Source organism: Lissotriton helveticus, chromosome 12 (genome assembly GCF_964261635.1).
Source record: "Lissotriton helveticus chromosome 12, aLisHel1.1, whole genome shotgun sequence".
In the NCBI taxonomy this organism is placed as follows: Eukaryota; Metazoa; Chordata; class Amphibia; order Caudata; family Salamandridae; genus Lissotriton; species Lissotriton helveticus.
This window is the reverse complement of record NC_136073.1, coordinates 346108209-346115520: the sequence shown is the minus strand read 5'-3', so window position 1 is coordinate 346115520 and position 7312 is coordinate 346108209.

Here is a 7312-nt window from a genome sequence, read left to right as displayed (position 1 = left end):
AACTTATAAACTATGTTACTGCTTCTGATTTTTCTCGCAGAATTCAAAATGTACGCGATGAACATATCAATGTGTATACAGTGATTTACATTATGTTGTTTATGTGATAAAGTTATTTATATCTGTGACCTATGACATTGGAGGTCTTTCAGGATCGTGAATGTTTATTTTTTTGTTTTCCAGGTACAGCCCCTGATGAAGGGCCGCATGGCCCGAAATGCATTGGGCATGGGCATCTTTTTGAAAGATAAAATGGATTTCTAAGAAGTAGAATATTAGATATGCATATGAAACGCATTATGGAATGTTATGACTTATAATAATATTTTGATTGAGTAAGATATCACAGTAAAGAAATAGCTTTTTGAACCAATCTTTGAGTTAATGGTTTCATGAAGTATATGTGATGATTTTTGTTCATTGATTCCATCCAGGAATTGCAACAGTGCACTGAGGGCAAGCGGTTTCGCTTGGAAATATATTTTCTCAGTGAATACAACTATGCCAGTTTTTAGCAGTCATGGCAAAAAGTGCAACATTATGGATAAGCAAAAGGGACTAACAACAATACTGGTTTGTCAACCTCTTTAGTTGTATGCAACACTCATGTGGCCTCAAAGGTGTCTTTCTTACTGTGCAACAAGCTGCGAGGTAACATGGGCAAAGCAATAGACCCGGATCTAAAATGGTTATATGGCTCAGGCTAACTTTCCAAAGACTAGAGTAGGAGTAGAGATTAGATGACCCTAGGGACCATCTAATAAATTAAAACTAAACTCTGTCTAATGTGACTGTTGTACAGTAGGACGCAATTTAGACTAGTTACCACAATGATTTATGTTGTACGTAACTGTTTTTTTCAATCTTCCTTCCTGGTGAAGAAAGTACAACTAGTAAAATAGGGGGAGGTGTGCAGGCATCTAAAAAGGTGTACTTGCTTTTATAGGTGCACAATCACTACCAACCACCAGTGCCGACGGGGCCAGCGGCGATGCGATTGCCATCCAGGAGGGGACAGGGGCTGCGGCACCTGCAGGAGCATCAGTGGGGGAGGAAACCTCAGCGGTGGGCGGTGGTAAGTTATATTCATTACTTATTTGCATTACTAGGTGGAAGGGGAACATTTCCCTCACTGTGCTATGAGACTTGTCAAGAAAGTATGAATTTGAAGTTGTACTCGACAATATACAATGGTTGAAGAAGACACCCTTTGTAGCATTACCAGTGTAAGTTGAGTAAACAAGGCCTCTTCCATCAGATTCCAACTCAGCTGTGAAAGTTATGGAGAAGACTAAAAGTCAGATCAGATGACCTTGAGGGATGTGTTGAACAAAAAGGGAAAGAAGTGAACTAGGGTGGAAGGAGGAAGGACTAAAGAGATGTAATAATAAGACTAACTACCATAGAAGGATACTTTGGAAGGTTCATGCACGTGGATGATATGAATCCGATGCATGGGTTGTTGAAGGATGGGTAGAACTGGAAGGTGAAAGAAAATGCAGGCCTGGTTGGGCAAAACAATATGGGTGCATGGATATAGTGGATAGCAAGAATCATGAGTGGAGTTTGTGTCAATGAAACCCAAGGCAAGGAAGGAGTGGATGCTTGGGTGGTTGCTGGTAAAAGTGAAACCAGCTAAGCCGATAATAAAGAATGATAGACATTTACTTTTAATGGGTGGATGCCCCCTAAATGTATTATATTCATCATAGGTGGAGACTGTCACTGGAAGCAGAGTCTTACTTTGAAAATATAAAAGGAGATACAAAAAAGACTGGTGTTCTTCTGTGTACTCAAGGCCACCCAGTACTAGGGCAAGTATAATGCCGGAAAAAACTTCAACAAATGCTACAGGCAGGGGAAGCAGGAGGATAGATTAGATAGATAATAAAAGTTGACACCAATTTTATGTACTGCGCTTAGTAGTGCTACTATGCCACAAAGTACTGTTGAATTAATTTTGAAGAGTTTCAGTTACAATTCTGTTTCTTTTTTTATGGATACTCATACTCCTTCCAAAAAACCATAACGGAAGGAGTTGGCAGCCAGGGCCCGGCAAAGGAAACTGCAGGCCATTGTGGAGGAGTACCTCAAACTGGTGGCTGAGGCCGAGGAGGAGGAGGAAGAGGCGGCGGCAGCAGCTGATGCCTCTTCCAATGCGTCTGGCCCCAGCAAGGCCCCACCTGCAGGAGTACAGCCCCGCGGCCAGGCAGCCGCTCACCGCCGGCAATTAACATCTGCCACCCCCACACAGCATGGATGCAAATATAGGTGCCGTGCATTTCGGCAACAACTTCTCCTCCGGGTGGCCAAGCTGGAGGACCAATTAGAGGAGCGCGTCAAGATTATAGTGGACAAACACCTCAAAGCCCTCCAATTGTAATGGACCCTGTTGATTTGCCCCTTTTTTAATACTTTTGTTGGTGGGTGGGAATTGGGTGTTGGGGTTATTTTTGTGGGACATTCTTTGGACTTGGACATTGGTTGGGGTTAGGGTGGGGATAGGGGTGGGATAGGAGGATATTTTTTTACATGAATAAATGATATTTATTTTCAACTTACACACATGATGTTATTTTGTGGTGGGGTTACTGTTGTACGTCACAAGGTTTACTCTAGATGCAGGGCAGCGGCCAGTGTTTGGTTGAAATACTTTATTAATTGACCACATGTGTAACATGCAAACAGATAGATGCTGTACCCCTCACTCAGTTATATTTGTCCTATTAGTACTACCAGCCTCTCCTCCATTATACCTCCCAGCAAACTTCTCTTATTACCTGTGATTGATGATGATTAAGTTTGGCACCGGAAGGGATGCATGGTTTCCCACGACAACGGAGAATATGCCGTGGTTGTGTGATGGTAGTAGTAGGCTAGACACTTGCACTAGCATTGGCAAACAAAAACAAAGAGACAGTCATTTGCCTGAGAGAGAAACTGGGAGAAGTAGAAAATTACAGTACATAATACTGACAAAAAAATACAAACAATATTGCAACTGCTAAACGAACTGAAAGAAATCAATTTGTCGGGGACTGTGTGTCAGTACAAGAAGATAACTGTAGTTGCGTTAGAGTCATTAAAACACAATACAAATCGTAAACTTAAATGCTCTAAAATTAAATTCAAACAATGCCAGTGATGATTTACATTTATTCGTTGGGTCACTTTGGGATATTAATTGCCTTGTACACTAGTACATAAAGTGAGCTTGGGTGGGCAAGCAGAAGAAGATCCTCGCCCTGCCTTGTTGACATTTGATTTCATTAGTGTTGCTTTCACCACATCTGCCCCAGCAAGCGTGTGATCAATTGTTGGTGTAGATTTCATGTAGTAACATCACACCTCAATATAAAACAACACAGCCCGGGGGAAGAGGGTTAGGGTTTGATGAATGGATGGGAACGGGGGTTTGGGGAAAGGGTTGACAAAGAAAAACAGTACGCATGGAGACAACAAAAGCAAAACAATGAAGACGATGATTGCTGATCCACAGCTACCCAATAAATGTAAAGTCAAGTAAGAAAAATGAAATGGATGCATGATGAAGGTTTATTATTAACTTGATGGTTAATAATAAGTGGTAATTACTTAACTACTACTACACAATTCAAAGGAAGTATTTCTTATATATGATATGAATATGACTTTTGCCTAGGCTGTATGCCCTCTGAGAAACCGTAATACCTGATGTAGCGGGCTGAAAGCTAGCAAAGAAAATTAAGAGATAGTTTAAGTGAACAATCAATTACCAAACACAAGCGTAAAATAAATGAAGAGGAAAAAGGAATTAAAGGAAAATATGAAAATGATACTAAAGTTAATGTATTATCCAGGGCCAAATGTGTAGTTGGATCTCGTCATTCATCTTTGTCCTCCCTTCCATGGACACTGTGACTGATTATATCATTCTTGGGCGCCTCTGGCTGGATGATGATGAGGAGGATTGGTAAGGTAAGTGTGCGTTGTTGTTCCACGTATAATAGCGCTGGGTGAAAGGCCGGCCTGTAAGTGTTGATGAAAGAAGAAATGGGGTATTACAAAAAAAGTTAACTGAATGAAAACATAAAAATCAATTACGGTGTAGTGCAAAAAAGACAAGACTCGTGAGCGAGAAGATTTTGAGACTGAGGCTGCTTGGATACATTGATTAACTCTACTCTTCTAGTTGCACAGAAGTCATCGAAAAGAAAAACAAGATAGGAGCCAGCACAGAACAGTTACACGGCCACACCACAACACCGGGCCTTGAGTCTGTAGCCCAAACTCCATTTACCTACATTTTTCACAGTTTCAGACAAAAGGCATATACATTAACCTAGCATTTTCCAAAACAAGTGATTAAATCAATGCGCCAATGTCAGTCAAGCATACCACTATTCTATTCCACCACTGCACACACATGTAGCCCAGGTCTGCTGTGGTTCTTGTTGATTGGTTGTGTGTTTACTTGTATTCCACTTCCTGAACATATTCCATCAATCATCTCTGATCAAACTGACTGACAGCGTGCAAAGATGGTATGGTGGTCATCATCATCATCATCCGGTGTGGCACGTGTACGTGTTCTCCAACAGACCACCAACAGCAACTCAGTCTGTAGTGAGTGACTACTATTAAGGCCAGACTGCACCTGCAGTAGTAGGAGTACAATTGGATACATATTATTAAACAACATGGAAACATTGACCATCACTTGAGACACAAGTACGTTGTTATTATATTAAACTACTAGTATATATCTACTTCATGCACATTTGCTCTGAGTCAGCAAGCAGCCATTGCAATGTATGGCATCATTCATTTCATATACCTGTCTTTTTCTTTTTTGTGGCTGTCAGATCAGGGATGCAGCAGAGTCTTCTGAAAGTGATGACGAGTTTACTTTAATTTTGGAGCCCTGCTCAAGTTCTGACGTTGAAGAGTTGTGTATGCCTGCAGACAGAGGTGTAGCATTAAGACAGTGATGCATTTCAGATTGGAAACAAAACAGAAGATGGCTATAGTCACATATGTTTCACTTGTTCTGGAGGGACTGTTAGAGGCTACATTATTGCACTATTGTCCATCTCCATCCAATGTATGGCAAGATGGAAATGTATTTAGGGTGAGTCAGGAAGATGGAGCAGGACTCTGATGAGTGGAGTGCACAGTAAATGCTCAGATGTGCAACTCCAATAGGTAATTAAAAGAGAAAGGAAGATGCTGTTGGTTTTGAAGTTTGGGTCAGAAAGACAGATACACACAAATAAGGAAGGGAGAAATAAAGGAAGGGAGAATGTAACAATTTCAAAGCCTAGTTGTCAAGGAAGAGGAGCACGTCCTCAAACCCTGGTGGTTCTTCTGACAGAAGTATGTCCTGTAACCCACTAGTTATGTCTTCCGACTCGCTCTCCTCTTCCAGCTCTGATTCACGTATTTTGTAGTCTGGTGGTATGAAGTGTTGATTCATTTTGATCATGATGGGTAACTGGTTCTTTTCACAGTCACAATGGCACCAGCAGCACTGAAAACACGCTCAGAAGAGACACTTGCAACAGGGCAAGCTAGATACTTTATCGCCAGCCTGCTGAGCAGTGGCCATTGATTTCTTGTCCTATACCAATACACCAATGGGCTTTGCTCCATGAACACCTCTGTTGTGTCATCCAGATAGGCCTGGACCAACCGCTCAATTTTCATTGGTGCTCGGGTTTGCTCGTCCTCTTTTTGCTTTGCGACAGCAACAGACTTACCCATCCCTTTCTGTAGAAACCAAGCAGCTATTTTTTTGCTTGTGTCTGATGAATCAGATCCTGTTGGTGCGGTTGTTGTTATTGTTTGTGTTGGTGACTGCTGGGAAGCAAACACACTGCTTGCATGCTGTGAAGAAGAACTTGACTCTGTAGGATGCTCAATAGTACTTGCACTGTCCTGGGCTGGCACTGGCAGGCCTCTAATTGAGAGCCGTTCGTTTTCTAAATCAGTGGCTTCCTCGGCTATTACAGTTTTGTACTTGGAAACATCCCCTTCTGAAAAAGGAATTACTGCATTACTGTTCACAAATAATTTGTACCGTGGATCCAACATTGTGGCAGTAATGTAATCTTGATGTGACACAATCTTATTTTGAATCCTTGTATTCTCAGATAAACGGCCGGCTAAGGACTTCGCCAAATTACATGCTTCAAGTTTTCCTTCAACACCTTTGTATGTTTCAGACACCTCCTTCAGCTCTTGCTCAAGCATGTACAACAATGGGATAGCTTGGCCCATAGTACAGTCCTCCCTGCTGACTGCACGTGTGAAGACCTCAAAAGGAAGTAGCATCTCTGTCAGGCATTTAATGAGGTCCCATTGCGACATCTCAACTGTCATGGCTTTAATAACAGTTGGATCCCCTGATCTTTTTGACATTGTCATGACATAAGCATTAAGTGGTATGTACTGCTCAAACAGCCGATCAAGCATGTAATAAGTAGAGTTCCAACATGTTGGGACCTCCTGGATGAGTGCTGTGACTGGCATTTTATACTCACGTTGAATGACCCGTAGCTGCTTCTGGGCTTTAAAAGAATGATTGAAATGCGTGCAGATTCTTCTGCAAATGGTCAGTAAGTTGCTGACTTTGCTTTCATTTTTCAGAAAGTCTTGAACCACAATGTTAATGCAGTGTGTCAAACACGGGACCCTGAAATAGCGACCATCTTCCACAGCCTTAACTACATTACTGCCACTGTCGGAGGCAACAAAACCAAAGTTGAGGCCTCTTGGTCGCAGCCATTCAAAGACCTTGCTGTTGAACTCATCCAAAATGTTTGCAGCAGTATGCGATTTCTCCATAGCAAACATGGCTACAGTAGCATGTCTGCGAGTATCATTAAAAATCTCAGTAGATAAATTTGCCTGTAGATATCTTGTCTCTAACACCTGAAAAAGAGATCAGTTTGCAGTGATGCACATGTAATCAGTGGCTTGGTAACTGGTCCACATGTCTGTTGTCAGGTGGAAACTATGCACAGCACTCTGCTGCAAGGCTTTTCCAAGCAATTCCAGCAGGTTGTGGTGTAGTGCTGGAACAGCAACTCTGGCAAAATAGTAGCGGCTGGGAACATTCCATTTTGGGCAGAGGGTTGTCACAAATTCCAGGAAACCCACCCCTTCAACAAAAGAAAAAGAGAGAAGGTCCAGAGCTAACATTTTAGCAAGCTTAGCATTGTACAAACGTGCTATTGGGTGGTTGCGCTCGTACTTTCCATCCTGCCTAAACATGCTAACAATGGTACGCTGCTTGGTATTTCTTTCAGTTATGCCCGATGCAGTACTTCGC